The following is a 19,306-nucleotide window of genomic DNA, read 5'->3' on the forward strand; positions in this document are numbered from 1 at the left end:
TCCTTCTTTTGTATAGTTTGTTTATGGCTGGGGTCCACCAGACAGGATGTCTGCCTTTGGAGGATTGGGTCTTGGTTTTATTTGGGATTGCATGATCCATGCATTCCTGAAGGTGTTCATAGAATGTGTTTATAAAGGATTCTGTGGTCTAGGCCGTATTTTCTACAGGCCCGGGGGCTTTGAACGATTCCACCTCGGTTTTGAGGAGTGTGAAATTTGCTTTAGAGAAGTTTTTCACTGTGGTTTTCTGGGCAGGGGGTGGGGTCAGCATGTGAATATCCGGTGAGATTAGTTTATGGTCTGATCTTACCAGTGAGGGATACACTTCTGGTCTGGAGCATAGAGTCCCCATGTTGGTGATGATCAGTTCCAGTATGTTTTCCCCTCTTGTGGGAGTGGTAACAAGTTGTTCCATAGCATTTGAGTTTATAAATTCTAGGAACCTTTGGGCTAGGGTGTTGAAGCTAGAGTAATGCTCCCAGTCTATGCTTGGGTAGTTAAAGTCGCCCAATATAATGGTGTTTGGAGAGACCTTCATATTTTCCAGTGTTCTCAGGAAGGCCGAGTGGGGTTCCTGGGTTTGGGAGGGTGGTCTGTAGCAGACTATAAGCTGGAAGGCAGTTTTACCCACTGTTAGTTGCACATGGATAGTCTCTGATGCTTCGTGCTGTGCCACCAACCTGGAGGTGTGGGTATCTTTGACGAATATTGATACTCCCCCTCCTTTTGTGGCTCGGTCCAAGTTTTGGGGCCGAAATGCATGGTATGAGGTATAACCTGGTAGTGCTGGGGTGCTCTCGGGAGCCTTGAACCAGGTTTCTGTTACTGCACAGATATCGATGTTCTCCATGCTAAGGAGAGTTTCGAGTGCGTGCATCTTGAGGTTTAGACTTCTGGTGTTGAGTAGCATTACTCTTAGTTTCTTATCCCTTGTGATACCTATGGAGGTGGGTTTGTCTTTTGAGCCTTGCCTAACAAAGGCACTATGGGGGTAGCAAGAGCCTTTGCCAATATCCGAAAGCCCAGGGGTGACAGGTGCAAGCCGTCCCTAGCGAAGCATCATGGCTTGTCGAGCATGTCATCCCAGGCTGACAGGCATTGGATCCCCTTTGAATGATACCAATACTTAAGCCAATTGTTGAAATTGATCATCTTGTCTTCGTATTGTGGCATCATTCTTGGTGAGGGTAAGATGCTACTCAGGGTCAGGGTCATACCAGCCTGGGCTACATGCTCAGAGAGCTCCTCTATATCTCTTTTCATGTAGTCCAGGGAGGTACGTCTCAGGCCATTCACACCAGCATGGACAATGACTGAGTCATATTTCTACTTGCCTTGGAGTGACCTGAGTGCTTGTGTTATGTGGCAGATCCTAGTGCCCGACAGGCAGCTCACCGTGACCTTCTCCTTGTTCAGCCTAGTGAGCAGGATGTCAGTGTGCCTGACGATAGTCACCTATTACAAGTGTATCAGGTGTGTTGTTTAGCCTTAAGGGCTGTGACTGTTCGGCACACTGGCTTTGTGAGCTATGTGTTGCACGTGTTTTGTTTTGGGGTAGCAGTTGCTTGGGTGTCTGCTTTGGAGGTCTCTGCTGCTTAGGCAGATTTTTATTTAGAGCCTCCGAGTATGCTTTTGTGTGTTTATGTGTTTGGTTTGCTGTCGTGGTAGGTCTATGTGAGACTGGAATTGTAGTGAGTGTGGTTTCCATCTCCTCCTGACTGGTTACACCAGTACTGAGTTGAGAGAGCTTAGTCTCCAGTTTGGCTATATGGTTGCATCTCTCACATGTGTTGGAATTTGTTGGGAGGAGGAGAGGGTTGTCTGTGTACATGAGGCAGTTGTAACATTGCCTCAAGATTCCCAGATTCACCAGCTGGACCAGAGAGGAGATTGACAACTGGCCTTTGGACATGCTAGAATAGTATTGGGAATTCCTTTATAATTGAAAAAAAGGGCCAATGGGGAACAAGGTACTCAAGGGGAGTTTGTGAGGGTGTAGTGCTTTTAATTTTTTATTGCTGACTTATATAATTGCTTTAGTGAGCAAGTGCCAGGTAACTTAAATGCAATGTGTTACAGGTAACTTAAATGCAAAAATGACAAACAGTAACTTTCTTTCAAGCGAAACAAGGAAATAAGTACAGTAAGCAATGCAGATATCACTAGGGATCCACAGAAGCGCTTAAAAGCCGTGTTTTAGGTGGAATTAGCGTTTCAGGGAAATAACAAGCAAACAAACAACAAGCATACAAACAAAGCTAGATTCAGCAGGCCTGGATCTAGTCTATGCTACAGCAAACAGGTGTACCAATTTCAGTAAGAAACAGTCACAAATGTCACAATACAACAGATAAAGTTGTCAGTGACACATGATGCATAGTATTTACAGGTTTTGAGATGCTAAAGTTTGTTTAATCATAATAATTTGGTTAAGATTAATTTAATGCAAAAATAAATACAATGACATTTGGCATTTTTATACACATTTATAGATTTCTGTCAGTAGACAACAGCATTGCTTTTTAGATAGATGTGTCCAATCAGTATAAGTAATGGATTACCATCCTGCATGCCAATACTGGGGCTTCTCAGGGCCATACAGACCTGATTTCTGCTGGAGCATACTGAGTCCATCTCTAAGAAGTTAGAGTTACACCCTAAATAAACTTCCTCAAAAGCAGCTTAACTAACACATCAGGGCTATCACCTGCTGACTTCAACTTTATGAAAATGGTCGCATAAAACCATTTAATCAGTTAAAATAAAATATTTAAAATCTAAATAAAATGCATTTATATATATATGTAGGTTCTAAACTATTTCTTGCTGAAACTGACTTCCTCTGTTTTTGTTACATTCAGTTTAGGTTCAGGTCTAACCACAAAATGGCCAATAAAGCAAGTGGAATGTTCTTCATAGACTGAATTATGGCCCTTTTATGGTCTTACAGCATGTTACAGTGACAATGTTATTATCAGTAACATTTTCAGCCATTGTATTGATGCTGCTTTGCTCAGAAAGAAAAATGGGAGAAAAGGAACCATATTACTGTATGGTACTTTATATGCTTCAGTGCATGTGCAGGTTAGTGTGAATTCATCACATTTAGCATGGGCATAATATTAAAATTCCAAATACCAAAAAAGAAACTAGGCGAGCAATCTTTAAATGGCAAACTTGCTACGTTTTCAAGTATTCATTGTTATAGTATTACAAGTTTGCAGTACATTGAAGTGGGTCAGGGACAGCACATGAACATGGGAGGTAATTTAAACAAGGCTAAAATGAAGTGGCATGTATTATGCCAGTAAGCTGTGGGTGGGTTATAGCTGGATTCAATGCTACTGGTTTCACTATGAAACTTTTTTACAAGAAAATGAAAGTTTTGGTGAGACATTGGCAACAGCTGCAAGTAGAGGCTGTGTCTGTGCAATTAGGGGGAATATAAACTAAGTTTAAGGTTGCATCTCGGTGTATATAAGTAGTATGTATAAGTAGAAAGAGTATGGGGAGCACATGTTGGAGGACATATGTTTGGGGATACAGGTAGGTTACCCACCACAAAATCATTTTAATAATGTATATTTACTTCTGACACTGTAGAATTCACAATTACTGGTCTTGAATGTCTGCTCAAGAGCTACTTTATTTATTGTTTTCCCATGTTTGATTCTTTGTTTTTAATTTTACTGTGGCAAACAATAGTACAGTGCTGGTCTTCTGATTTCCTTAGGTGAAGAGCATTACGGCTATTAAGTGATAGGGTCATGTACTGAAGACTGACATAAGGAGCAGGGAGCCATGACACTGTAGATAACCAGTCACAGCCCCAAGCTGATTTGACTTCCAATGATATCATTGGACACAATGTGGATGGCCAATCAAGATCCCAAGCTGGAGATATGACTTTCAGTGATGTCACCACGCACAGTGAAGTGATTCCATACATCAGTGTCTGCATGTCTACCACATTCCTTCACCCTACCAGACATTTTACACACCAGGGTGAACCCCACACCTTCACACAGAGTATGGGACTGACTACTTTATCTTATGCTCCCTTGGCTGACCCTTCTGGCCTACTGGGACCATTTCCAAATCCAGGTTGTCATAGCTTAGGCAGATACTTTGCATTTGCACCATCAGGATGGCATATCATAACAGGCTTTATTAGAGGTGGAGTGACATTTTTCAGCTGTCAAGTGATGTCTTTTTATATCTCATATTTTAAGTTGTAAAGAAAATATTTCTGTCAGTCGACCATAAATTGTCAACTAAATGAATGTTATTTTATTTAAACTTTTACTGTACATTGCATAGTTAGAAAAATGCCCATGGATTCAGAAACATTGTGTTCACAGTTGTGGCAAGGCCAACAGTGATTACAATGAGTCCATGAGGAGCCCAGAGACATATGGCCAGGTAAGTGTATTCAGTGAGCAGCTCATAGAGACCCATGGAGAGCTCATGTTGGACTATTTTGCAGCCACATCTAATTATAAACAGTTGTGAGCCTGAGCCTGAGACTGTAGGGTATTTATCTCAAAACTGCAGGCATAATTGGTAAGGCTTGTCTGCTGATTTGCTTCTGTAACTCAAAAAAGCATATATAAAGAGAAATTGTTGTGAAAGGAAGTACGTGAAGTATGCATAACTACTGTGAGAGGGTAGAGATCGTAGTAGGGCCATATAACCATGCATATAATGAACACAAGACCGCAAAGGGAGGTGGTGACAAAAATGCAAAAGACAATGGAGAAGGGGGTATGAAACATACACACTGATATCAAATTAAAGTACTTAAAGTAAAAAAAATGTGAAAACACACAGGAGAGGTATGGTACAGAAAAGTAATAATATTTATCAACCAAAACCAATTATGAAATCAGCAGAGTTCAATCACTGTACCTGTACTATTATGCATATATCATGAAAAACACAACCAACCTTGAGTGGATTCAAACCCAGTACCCTCTTCATTAACATTCTACTACACAATTCATTTACAATCTGAGCCAAAAAAGCAAATGCCCTAAAGATGTCAGTGAAGGACATAGCAGGTGGCTGTAACACACTTACTAAACAGAAGCATACAAAATGTATTAACCCACTAACCTCTTCACTAATATTTGACCGAGAACTTCATTTGGAAGCTGAGCCACAGAAAAGGACCCATTGAAGGTGTCAATGAAGTGCATAGCAGGTGGTTGTTACTCCTTTACAGAATTCAAGCATGAAAAGCAATATAATTCTGAGAGAACATGACCCCCTCATCTCTCTTCTCTGACATTTTGTCAAGTACTTAATTTACAAGCTCAGCAACAGAAGCAGTCACACTGAAGTTGTGAGCTATAACATATGCTGTATTTGCAAACTGCCACACAGTGACACTCCTTGTTTATTTAACTGAAGGCAGCCAAGGCCAATATAACAGATGAGTGACTTGAGTTAATCATTGATATGCAATGAGTGACGCCATTCCTTATTGGTTCTACATGGAAATCAATGTGGCTCTATGCAACCCATCCACACAGTGTGACCACAAAAATGTAAGTAATTTATTTATGTGTGTCCTGTGTTTATTTACTTTTTAATCTGATTAAAGTTTTGAAATAGGAGTATAGGAATAAGATGAACATGGCAAGCAAACAGCGGGGAGAGCTGAATGTGAGCAAATAAGGAATGAGTAGAATGGAAGTGGGGTAAGAGGGAATATGTTTGTTGTGGGACCGGGATGGGATGCCTGTTTTATATTTATGAAGATAGAATGGAAGTGGGGTAAGAGGAAATATGTTTGTTGTGGGACCGGGATGGGATGCCTGTTTTATATTTATGAAGATAGAATGGAAGTGGGGTAAGAGGGAATATGTTTGTTGTGGGACCGGGATGGGATGCCTGTTTTATATTTATGAAGAGAAGGGTACATTGGAGAAGGAAGTAAGGGAAGTAAGAGGAAGGTAAGAGCATTAAGTTAGGTAGCAGGGGAAGACAGACATGACTGAGAGGGTGGTAATGCAGTGTGGGAGAGGGGAACATGATGCTGAATAAAACATCAGACAAACAGAGGGAAGACAATTGACAGGTGTGGGCATGGACACAAAAATGAGGGGAACTCCAACTTGGGTGATGTTATTGGGTGTTCACAGCTGCAGTGTCTTAAAGCTGAGACCCAGTGGGAAATTTCTCATTTCTCTGGGTACTGTAATGACTGGGCCCTGGCTTAGATGACAGAGCCAGTACTGGGCAGGGCCATTAGTCAAAGATTAGCCAGATCATGTTCTTCATTCTTCATTTGACCAATTCAGACATCCAACCTTTTGTCGATGATATTCCCTTCAATGTCTCCCAGCTGTCAATGGGTGACAAAGGCATTACTTCCATCAGCACTGCTACTGCTGGGTACAACTGTACCAGATTCCAATGCTGAAGCAGGTGGTGCAGGTAGGACTGGTGGTACAACTGTACCAGATTCTAGTGCTGAGGCAGGTGGTGCAGGTAGAACTGGTGGGTACAACTGTACCAGATTCCAGTGCTGAAGTAGATGGTACAGGTAGAACTGCTGGATACAACTGTACCAGATTCCAGTACTAAAGTAGGTGGTGCAGGTAGAACTGCTGGGTACAACTGTATTCCAGTGCTTAAGTAGGTGGTGCATGTATTACTGATGGGTACAACTGCACCAGATTCCAGTGCTGAAGCAGGTAGTTCAGGTAGGACTGGTGGGTACAACTGTACCAGATTCCAGTGCTGAAGCAGGTGGTTCAGGTAGGACTGGTGGGTACAACTGTACCAGATTCCAGTGCTGAAGCAAGTGGTGCAAGTAGGACAGAAGGTGTGCAGGCAACTGTGGAAGGCTGGAAACCAGATGTGCTGGGTGTATACCGCTCAACCTCTTACAGCAAGAAATCTGTACAAAGCCACAAATAAAAGTGGAACAAAGGCCCGAAAACAGGTACACATTTTAAATATTGCTCTTACAGACTTAGAAAATTGATAGAATAAAATGCTTTGCATTACCATGAATTTTCTAAAGGATATGAAATCTGAAACTCAAATGTCTGTCGTTATTTTCTAACTTCAATCTTTAATTATTTACCACTAATTTGCCAGAAAAATACAATTTTATGAAAAGGACCAAAAATATGAGGCCAAAATCTAGATATTCTGCAAAAATCTGTGCAGCTGAGAAGTAAGGCTAGGTGCTTCTGATGGCAGTGGTGGTAGCATTGCTGCAGACATCTGTCAAGGGCTAACAGCCCTTGCCTGAAGGATGGGCACGTGTCTTTGTGCCTTTCCATATAATAATAAAAGAAATGTAGAAAAACAAAATAATAAACAAAATAAATGTAAGTAAGAGAGATGTATAGTGATGAGGGGAGGAGCAATACAAATGCAATGAAAATTTAAGTTCTTACTATGTTGATACTGATACAGTTAAACATAATGGCCTAAAAAAACTCCTGAATTTAACAAGCCTATTATTATACATCATTGCATGTTGGGCAAACCAACAACCAAGATAACATACTGTCTGACATATAGAGGATTGATGTGATGTGCCATTCAGACAGAATAACAGGTGCTTGTGGACAGATAAGTAGCACTGATGCCTGAGACTATTGTACATACAGAGAGGAATACACTGCTTAGACATACATGTTTCACTCACATGTGTTAGGCAAAGAAAACAATTATATTTTATACTAAAATATGTTGTTGTTGTGACTTTCGGCTTTTCCCAGTTAGGGGTCGCCACAGCAGAACTCCGGTCCGCTAATGATTGGCAGTTGATTTTTACGTACCGAGTTGTCAACCCTGATGCACAGCCTTCAACAAAGGTACACCCATGTACGCATGTCTCCACGCAGAAGACGCTCTAATTGAGAGTCAAACCAGACAGCGTCTTACTGTGAGGCGACAACGCTACCGCAGCACCACCACCTTATGGCATCCTAAAAAATATTTCAGATTAATTTTCTGTCTCCTTAGTACAATTGCAGCATTACATGGGTCAAATATGTAGGATCATCATTAATTGTCAGGTGGACATATTCCACCTGACAATTAATGATGATCCTACATATTTGACCCATGTAATGCTGCAATTGTACTAAGGAGACAGAAAATTAATCTGAAATATTTTTCAGGATGCCATAACTGTGGGTAGGGATTCAACCAAAGACATCCTCACAATGTGAGCAAAGAGCCTTAGCATCCTGAAACATTTGTTCACCTAATGAGAAAGATACATATACAAACACACTAATAATATTTGATAGTAATACTGCTACCTTTGAGCATATCACAGACTCCCACGTGACCCTAGCCCCTCTCAACAGTAACCCCCCCATAGTGGTATTAACACTTCACATAAATGCACTTTTTATTTTCATAATCATCTCTACTCACATCCACACACTTTCCTATGAAAGACATGTACTCCTGTACTCCCTTCTTCACCTGGCAAATTATGATAACTAAATACTGGAGTTGTCTATGACTGATGCACAGCATGTCCACCCTATGCATGGATAAAGCATAACCTGATGTTGTTTTGCATGAATCATTTTTACTGGAGTGCAGCTACTTAACTATTGTATATTATACTGTGAATCTATGAGGAATTCTCTGCGTCTTTGTTAATGTCATGGCATACTGTGCCTGCCTACATCTGGCATGATTATCCCCTGCTGCTGCCTTCTCTTCTGACTCTTTGTCTGACTTAGTCTCTGCTGTCTGTTGTGCTGGAAACTGTTAGGCCTGCAAGAGCCCATCCTACTGTTACTGCTTCTTAAATATAATATTGTGTAACATTGTAGACACAGACAGTATTTTTGCATATGTACCAGGATCATAGTACAGGATGCCACTAAACAAATCCAGACAGCAAAAGAGTAGCTTCAGCAGTCAAAACACATATTCAGTAATGTTCCTGGCTTATGATACTACATGGTTGTACCCATGATTTATCTGATTTTGTGGAATTCTCATCAGTGTCATGAGCCAGGATTCCACAGCATATCCAGCATCAACAGCAAGATGCATGTGTGGAAACTCACACCTCACAAACCATCCATACTGGTTACAGGTCTGCCATATGTGTGAGCTGTGAAAACTGACTGGGTGGCTTGCACATACATTGTAGATGATAACCTAGGCATTACAGACCACATGGCAGTTGATGGAGTGATAGCATTTGCAGACCATGTATCTCCTCCCCAGCTCACCAGGTGTGGTCTTTATTTCTATGACCCCCATTACATCAAGGAGGTGGGCTATGTCATACAAATCCTGCATGGTGTTGGCTCTCTATTCTGGAGCATGTAAGAACTACATATACTCCCTCACATGCTAAAGCATGACATTGAGAAACTGATGCAGTTTTCTCGAAACACAGGCCTGAGATACACCCACTGTGTCCACAGTAGGTCACTGAAAGTTCCCTGAAACTAATATACAAAAAGCTACATATACTTTAATATCCAATGGGATAAGTACCCTGTGACTCCCATAGGGCATCTGATGAAACCAACACTATCCATGAAATGTTGGATAGAGTCCTTATCAGCACAGTACTAGTCTGTGTGGTAAACTGACCCTTTCCCTCCAGGGGAGACATCACTCATAGTCAGGCAAAGCAGCTACAGTGAGAGCCCACTGTGACACCCGGGCAGTGGCCCAGTAATCAAGGAGCCTCAATCCTCATCACTAACACCAGTGAGGGGGCATCCACATTGGGAGGATAACAAGTACACGCACACTAAAGTACAATTTCCCTTAAGAGCAACCAGTGCTCACAGTCAGTCTAGGGCTGGTTTCTCCCTTTCTCTCCAGATCCCCAATAAGACTCCCCACTGGCACAGCTATAGGGTTCAGATCTCAGCTGAGTAGTCAAGCCAAAACTTTCAGCACCCTTTCTGTCCAACCAGTGCTTCATGTCCCTGCCCAAGTAGCTGACACACACAGACTTTGATATTTGAGTTATATACAAACACAGAGACACTTCTGGGCAAGGCTGGCACAGGTTGACCAGCTATTCCCCCTTCTGCCCAGACTATAAGGAAGTAACCACTGCCACCAACTACTCTTATAAGCTACTCTAAAGGCCCTTACCAAAGGGTGTCCAATTCTACTGTGCAATGTTACTGTTATCCAAATAGTAAATGTGAGGAACAGCAATGCTATTGGAGTGGCTTGTACAGTATCAGCAACTACATGCAAGTACTCTACGAGCTTAAATTATCTCTACACAAAACAGCCACATTTAAAAGGTTTAATAATATGTAATAATGAATAATAAAAGCACAAGACAATACTCAATAATTAAACACAGTGACAATAGAGAGTTCAGCAATCACAGGAAATACTTTAAAACAACATTGTAGGACAGTCTGACATAAATATAGAAAACATCTACACTAATCTGGCTATATTCCTATCTGTCTCTAAGAGAAACTATTTTCCAAATAACTTTACTTACATAGCAAGGCACAGTGCTCGTGAGTTGTTAACAGGTCTGAAGACAAATATAAAATGCACTCTCTCTCTGAGATAGTTTTAAATTGATAATACACATTACTGCTGAGTTATTTCAGATTACATCATTCTTGTCACCTCTACTTAAGTTTTCAGACTAACAGAACTTAAAATTTAACATTTCTTTATGATCTACAGCTGCCAGGAAGTCACATTAATAAAAGACACTTTACATGTGAAACCTAGTAATTATCTCTGTCTTAGGGCAATAGAATTTCCATCTACAGACATCCTGTATCCTAGCTTGAGATCAAAAAGTCATAAAATTCTTTACTTATCAGCTTTCTTCCAGCAGGGTACACTGTGGTTACATTTCTGAAGCTCAACACATAACACAGTTTTCTTACATTTGTCAAACAAGCCTGTGGATCATATTAATATTTACAATGACATAGAATGACAGCCTCTCAGTTTATCACACCCACTTCACATACACATTTACTATGGCAACAGAGACTCCTAACACAGCTCTGTGGTCTACTCAGTCTGAAGATGGGCATACAGTGGAGGTTAAATATGCAGCAGGTACAGCTCAGTTACATGGCACTTAAACATTTTTGAATTATTCCATGTCTTGTTTGACCTCACTATCATAGAAGGGGTCTCATTATATGGTCAATAATATATCATATGATTGACCACATTACTGTGGCTAGCCACACATATCCTGGTTTTCTAAATCTGGCCTTCATTGTGCAAATGTATTTAGCAGGACATTCTGCAAAAATCTGGACAACTGATAGGTATTTTAATGCTTTGTCTGTAAAGAGGAATATTGAATCTTTAATGAGCTTAGTCAACTGGATTTATGCATGATGTTGCCCAAGATAATATGCTTCCCACCTTTCACCAGCTGTTTAGCTTTTGTCTCTCCTCCAACATAGTGTGTACACTGTGGAAAAAAGCCATAAACAAACACATACCTAAGCAACCCCAACCTGAAAGCCACAAACACTTTAGGCCAATTTGAATCCTATATATTCTGTGCAAAATCTTTAAAAATATATTGTTCACCCATCTTACAGAATATACCAAAAAATAGAGCATCATTTTCCCACATCAGCATGATTTATCAGCTAGTTGTAGTATCATGAAATCCCTATAAACTCTCACTGATAATATCCTCATGAAAATGGCCAAGGGACTTTTAAAAGGTATTATCCTCATTGACCTGACAATGTTTGATATGAACGATCATAGATTTTGCCTTCTTGTTATTGAGCATGGAAGTTTTTTCATGTTCTATTTTGATCATACATGAAAACATTGTTTCTGCAGATGACCATGTCATCTGTCAATAGACTAATCTTGAGTCATCAGAGGTCCATAAGGAGAAACTAAGAGAGAATAATAAGTTGATTTGAGGTCCTCCTTTGATTATGGGTGAGGAAGGACAGAATGTTATTTAATCTGATTTGAACATTAAAGTCTCTTCTATCTGGGGAGTTTGTGTACCAAGCAAGAAAATGTTGGCTGATTCCTGTTGAGATAAGAGAGCTTAATAGGAGATGATGGCCTACCATGTCAAAGACTTTTGTCATGCTAGTCAAGATATAGAGATCCCCATAGTTTGCTAAAATGGGTGTTTGAATGATATGCTATTGTGAAAATAAAAAATGTTATGCTAGTCATATAAATGACTCATAGCTGTGTAAAGACATAAATATTTTAAAATTTCAGAAATTTAATTGCTTGATGACAAAAATTATAACTTTTGTGCATAAGTTTCTGGTTGCTAGATTAATACAAAATAATATAAATACAAATACTTTAATTATTGAAATAACAGAAATATTTGAACTGTAATTGGTAAAACATATAACATGTTGCAAACATTTGGAATTGAACATTAAATAATAAGCTCAGTTATTGATTTTATTGCTTCATATTTACATTTCAATAATACCATTGTATTGGGTGATTTCAGTTAACCTAATATTAAGTGAACAGCTGCGCCTTCTTAATTTTGATAAGGAATGTGAGTTTTACGATCACATGATGGAAAATAATTTTACCCATTTGGTTCATTTTTTCCATCAGAAGCAACAATATGCTAGATTTGCCATTTACAAATGTAAAATGTTTGGCTAACATTATTAAACATTTAGTCCCATTGGGTAACTCAGACTATGTAGCATCTAGATTTACTATTCTAAAAACATAAGAAATGACAAATAGTTATAACTGTACAGAATTAAACAAAGAGCTTATTATGAAAGCATTAGAAATAAATAAATGGAATGTGGTATTTGGGAACTATATCTCAAATTCTTGTGAATTATTTGAATCTATTTGCACTTAAATTCTCAGAGGATATATGACAGTATAACAAAGCAAATTTAGGATATGTTTCTCCTCCATAGTGGAACAATTATTTGGACAAATTAGTAAAGAAAAGAGAAGGGAGTAACTATAGGATGTATAAATCATGACTGACAAAATCAATTTATAATAGACTTAGGATAAAATTTAAAAAAATGCCATCAAGTAAGCAAAAACTAGTTATGAGATCATGCTGTTTACAAATAGTAACAGTAAAGATTGTAATACTATGTAAACATAGTAAAGATGAAAACTGTAGAGATAGGACTTCTAAAAGATAAATGTATGGTTATTAGTGATAATGGAGTCTGCATTTTTTTAAACTTGTATCATCAGAGAATAATATAAGTAAAGGTATTATAATTCTTGAGAAAAATAGTTGGATATTCCCAAAAATCAATGAAGAGAGGGTACAATGTAATCAGAAATGGTTGAGGCAGATAGTAATATAGGTCCTGAATGTATACCAGACACGTTTATTCTATGCTTTCTGAGGTTTTTGACACCTCTGTTTACTCTTTTATTTAATATTTTATTGTACAGTGAAATGGTGCTTCAGTGATATAATCTGGCCAATGTACTTCCTGTATACAAGGCAGAAGGCATGACATGACTGATAATTATAAACGAATAAGCCTATCTTCTTTGTTTGGGAAATGTTTTGAAACATGCCTGCTACCAGTAATGAATACAGATAACAACATTGGTTTGATTATTGATATTAATCAATATGGATTTACAAAAATAAGGCCAACATTTACCAACGTCACTTGTATTAATTTGTTAGAAAGGTTATGGACATAGAGGATGGTGTTAGTGTTGCTTACATAAATTTGGCCAAAGCCTTCAATGGCATTCTGCATTGTGTTACTGTTGAATGCATGGTTAAATTAACTAGAAATCCATATACTGATTGGGTAAGTAAGAAATGGGTTAGAAGGAAAATAACAGGAAAATAAGGTGCAAGGATAATTTTCATTTTGGATGCCTGTATTTTCTGGTGTACTACAGGGTTTAGCATTGGACCAGATTCTGTTTAACTTTGTGTTCTCCATTTTATCAATATACAATATGTACTGCATTTCTAAATATGCTGATGATATTAATAGAGGAGCATTTATAAGATCTATTCATCTATGGGAGATATTAACTCATTTAACATGTATTTCATATCATTAGCCAAATGGTTTTTGGAAAATGGATTAAAAATCAGTCACCGTAAATATGGAGTTATGTTTTTTGGCCAATAAACTAGATTATACTATTATAATTGGAAACCACAACTTTGGTAAATTAATTGATTATGGAGATCTTGAGGTAGTAGTAAGTAGTTAATTAACACATCTAAAATTAAAACTAATGCATTGAAAACAGTAAGGCTGAATAACATCTAAATCACATATTGTATATTGATAAAGTGGGCTGGTAGCCCAGCACAATGCATCCGAGGTACTTCAGGTAGAAGTAACACTGGGTAAGTAGGTGATACAAGTCATAGCCTGCTACAGAACCCCCAGACATGTCCCTTTACTATCACTTCAAGTTCCTAAGGTCCCTCTCATACTGGGTGACTTCAACTACCCTTACATCAACTGGGAAAACTATTCACATACCAATATACAGGACCAACGCTTTCTGGAATTTATCAGATCCAATGCCCTGGACCACCTCATTCTGACCCCCCCTAGAGGATGCAACTTCCTTGACCTGGTTATCACCAACATGGGAGACTGTTGCTCCACACCTATAGTCAATTCCTCCCTGGTTAAATCTGACCACAAACCGATCACCATGGAAATCTCCATCTCACCTACACCCCCCGCTAAAATGACCACCCTGAAACACTTCTCTAAAGCCAACTTTGGGCTCCTAAAAGCAGAGGTGGCTAACTTCTTGGCACCCATGCCAATGGAATATAGCTGCATGACTACTAAATCGTACACCAATGCACCATACAAGCATGCACACAAATGCATGGACCTTGCCATACCAAATAGAACTAAGATGCTCTCCTCCAAAAAAAGGAAGCCAATCTGGTGGTCCCCAGCTATTCATAAACTCTATGACAGAAGGAAGAAACTGTTACAGAAAAAAATGAAGTCACAAGACTGGAAAACCTCCCTTATCAGTCTCAACAAAAAGCTGAGATCCCTTATCAAATCCTCTAAAGCCAGCTATGAAGGCAGAATTGCAGCTGACACCAAAAACAACCACAAAGCCTTCTATAGCTATATCAAAAACCTCAAAAGCAATACCCAGATTTGCTCTGAGTTATTGCACAATGGCACCTCCTATACTGAGCCAACTGATATGGCCAACATACTGGCCGACAGATTCAGTGACAACTTTACCCCTCTCCCCCCCAAGGGCCCTATCACAATACCAGAAGAAAGCCTGGTACCCACCGTTTCTGCAGCACAGGTAAAAGCTGCATTGTCCAAAGCCAATAATACAGCATCACTGGGACTTGATAATATCCCTGGCTGCATCCTACATGAGCTACAAAATGAACTGGCACCACATCTGTGTCCCCTGTTTATCACAGCCTTACTTCAGGCTATGTCCCTAATGAATGGTGCACTGCTACAGTCATCCCATGCCATAAAGGGGGAGCAACTACAGACCCCGCGAACTATCACCCCATTAGCCTGATGAGTCTGGTATGCAAAGCTATGGATCTGCTTAACAAAGATATAGACAATCTCCAGTCTTTTGACCCCACACAGTTTGGCTTTCTCAAGGGGAGATCCTGCCTGCTGAACCTGGTTGAGTTCTTTGAGGCAGACACCAAGGCTGTGGATGAGGGTAAGGCAGTGCATGCAGCATACCTCAACCTGGCCAAGGCCTTTGATACCATTCCCCACTCAGGTATCACTAATAAACTCACCAAACTAGGCATCAATCCTTACATGACTAGGTGGGTTGCAAATTAGCTCACAGACAGAACCCACAGTATGAAAGTTGTGGATTCCAAGTCAGACTGTTGACCCGTCATGAGTGGAGTCCCACAGGCCAGGGTCCTGGGCCTTATCCTGTTTGGCATCTATTTCTCAGAAGTCCAGGCCAACACAGAAGGACTTTGGCTGACCAAGTTCACTGATGACTGCAAGCTAGGAGCCATTATCAATTCCCCAAGTGATGCAGACATCCTACAAAAGGGCCTCTCTGAGACCAGTGACTGGTGTTGGAACCATGGCCTGAAGCTTAACACCAAAAATGCGTTCTCATCCCCTTTGGGGGGATGTCAGTTCCCATGAATTACCACATTGATGGGAGCCCACTGAACACTGAAGGGGCCATAAGAGATCTCGGCACCCAGGTCGACAGCTACCTCACCTTTGACCACCACATTGCCACTGTGGTCAGAAAGTCCATCTATGTGGCACATCTTACAACCAAAGATTTTGTATCCAGGAAGAAAGAGGTCATCATCCTTCTTTACTCATCCCTCATTAGACCAACCATTGAATATAATGCCCCGTTTGGCATGTACCTGATCAGACACCTACAACAGCTGGAGAGGCCACAAAAGAACTTCACAAAAAGGATCTTAGGCCTTAAACACATGTCCTACATGGACAGACTCAAGAAACTTCAGCTGTTCTCAGTCTCTTAACGTCTACATAGAGGTGATCTCAGCTTGACTTACAAAGCCATGTCTGACCCAGCCCTACTTGAAATGCTACACTTAAAGAAATCCGCCTTAAACACGTCTTACATGGACAGACTCAAGAAACTTCAGCAATTCTCAGTCTCTTATCGTCTACTTAGAGGTGATCTCTGCTTGACTTACAAAGCCATGTCTGACCCAGCCCTGCTTGAAATGCTACACTTAAAGAAATCCCAATTCCCCCATGCCACATGCTCCAGAGATCACCACCTCATTACCACAATTAACAGAACATGTTTGAGGGACAGGTTCATCTCCCAAAGACTGCCCATACTCTGGAATAAGCTTCCCATTCATGTTAAGGAAAGTACCTCGCTGGCCCTCTTCAAGAGAAATCTTGACGAGTGGATGGGTAACAGAAAGTTCACTCAAGGGATCATTCCATTTGCCCTATTGGATAGGTGCATTATGAACTAACATAGGGTGGCACGTTGCCTGGGCAATTTTTTTGGGCTAGGCTTGTAAAGGCTCCAGGGCCATTAGCCTAGTACACACCTATGAACCTATGAACTTATGAACCTATGAACAAACTGTGCTAATCAAATTATTAATTTCATTTCATATGTAAGACCCATTACTAAATATAAGTCAAAGTTCTGTAAGTATCCTAAAGGTGATTCACTAACTTTGGGAAGTGTTCAAAATACAATTTACAAAAAGAATGATAGGATGTAAAAGTATATCATAAAAAGAATGCTTGAAATATCTTGGATTATTCTTTATTAGTTTAAGGTTTATGAGAGGTAAACTGTGTCTCACGTTTAGGACAATAGAGATTTTACTATAGAGAGAAGTGGTTGAGGGAAGCAACCTTACCTATAAAATAGTTAACTGTAATACTACAAGAAGAAGAATAGTTGTATCCTATTTAATTCATAAATTAATTTTATGTTTCAGCATTTTGGACAAGTTTGTTTGTTTGTGTCTTTCGGCTTTTCCCAGTTAGGGGTCGCCACAGTGGAACTCCGGTCCGCTAACGATTGGTAGTTGAGTTTTACATGCCAAGTTACCAGCCCTGATGCACAACCTTCAATGAAGGTACACCCATTCATGCATGTCTCCATGCAGAAGACGCTCTAGCTGAGAATCGAACCGGACAGCATCTTACTGTGAGGTGACAATGCTACCGCAGCACCACCACCAACAGGAAATCTGTCTACCACTGTGAATCCTGAATGCATGCTACTGATGTGATTCTTGTGTATATTACAACTGCTCCTACACATTTTTTGCAAATTAATTTGTGTTTTTGGTATATCTGTATCTCTTATATCTCAAAATATCTATCACAGGAACTGCTATACCGATGCAGTTTCATGTTTTTGTTTTTTCATTTTCTGCTGCTACAGTTTAGTTTGTGTCCATATAACATGACACAGTGTAGACATGATAAAGTAGGTATATTTTCTTTGGATTCAAGAGACTTATCGAATACTACAATCACACAATCTCACCATTGACTTCTAATTTTTAAAATTGTTTCTGTTCATGTCCACAGTGTCCCATACAGATTTGGGGATTTTTAGCCCCCCCATGTATGCTTTTGCTGGATCAGCCATTGCTCCTTCTTCTTTCTACAGGCATGCCATGTGGTGAGCTATCTATGATCGAGTAAGTGTCAGTGACTGAATGGGTTCTTGAACTCTACCCCGTCAGAGAGATAGAGAGAGAGAAAGTAATATTGAGGGGATTATTAAATCAAGCTTTGTTCATCATTTTTACCATAATGTCTCCAACTTTTCTGTCCTAGTTAAGGAAAACTCCCACCTTTTAATATATGTTATTAGTTGGTTAGACTGAATGCAGGGGTTTCATTTGAATTTTGTTTTTCCAGATGAGACTCTCGTCTTCATGACTTTCTCTGTCTCCTTCCTCCAAAAGAGTTCGACATTTCTTTCTGCCTATCTATCTTTCTCTCTCCCTCTCTCCCACACACACACACACACACACACACACACACACACACACACACACACACACACACACACACACACACACACACACACACACACACACACACACACACACACACACACACACACACACACACTCTCTCTCTCTCTCTCTCTCTCTGTCTCTCTCTGTCTCTATCTCTCTCAGTTTATCTCTGATTCTGGCCTTCCCTTTTTACTTGAAGGGGGTGTTACTCCCTCCATTTAGGGCATCTGTATAGGATTTCCTCCCATGATGCCACAATACTTCAACTTTGCATGCCCCACAGAAGCTGATAGGAGTTTCCATAATATGCATGCATAAAAATACCACACTTATTTTAATGTTATGAGTTAGTAGAAGAACGTGGAGTCAAAAATGTTCTTTATTGCTTTTGTAAAGTGTGATGTCTTGAATGTAGGTATACTGTAGTATATATTTTTTTGTTTTATTTTGTCAGCAGAAACTGGGTGGAGGTATTAGAATTGAATCCAAAGTATGGAAACACATTTCATATCAATGTTTATAAATATAAAATAACATTTCAAATTATTCAATAATTAATAAGTATTAATCAGATTAATATAAAACAATATGGGATGCTAAGAAATTAATAATTTAGTGTCAATGTTACTAGACTAAGTTGAAAATCAGTTATAAAGCTCAAAAAGCTCAATTTTTTCCAATCCACAAATGATTGTTACTTAAAAGGTATATACTTTTTTTTTAAATTTGAGCAGTGAACATAAAATATATATTAATTTGAACAAAAAAAGTTTGTTCCAAGAGAGAGTAATACATTTACAAGTTTTAAAAAATGTAACTGTGGAATATGTTTGAATTTTC

The 19,306-nt window shown here is 39.5% G+C and overlaps 1 protein-coding gene across 1 annotated transcript in view; it reads left to right on the forward strand.

The window, feature by feature from the left end:
* SYN2 (synapsin II) overlaps positions 1 to 19,306 on the forward strand; it is a 1,726,111-nt gene that overhangs the window by 1,657,811 nt on the left and 48,994 nt on the right. The window lies entirely within an intron of this gene.

The sequence above is a fragment of the Protopterus annectens genome, chromosome 7.part0 (assembly GCF_019279795.1).
Source record: "Protopterus annectens isolate FY-2018-M chromosome 7.part0, PAN1.0, whole genome shotgun sequence".
NCBI lineage: Eukaryota > Metazoa > Chordata > Ceratodontiformes > Protopteridae > Protopterus > Protopterus annectens.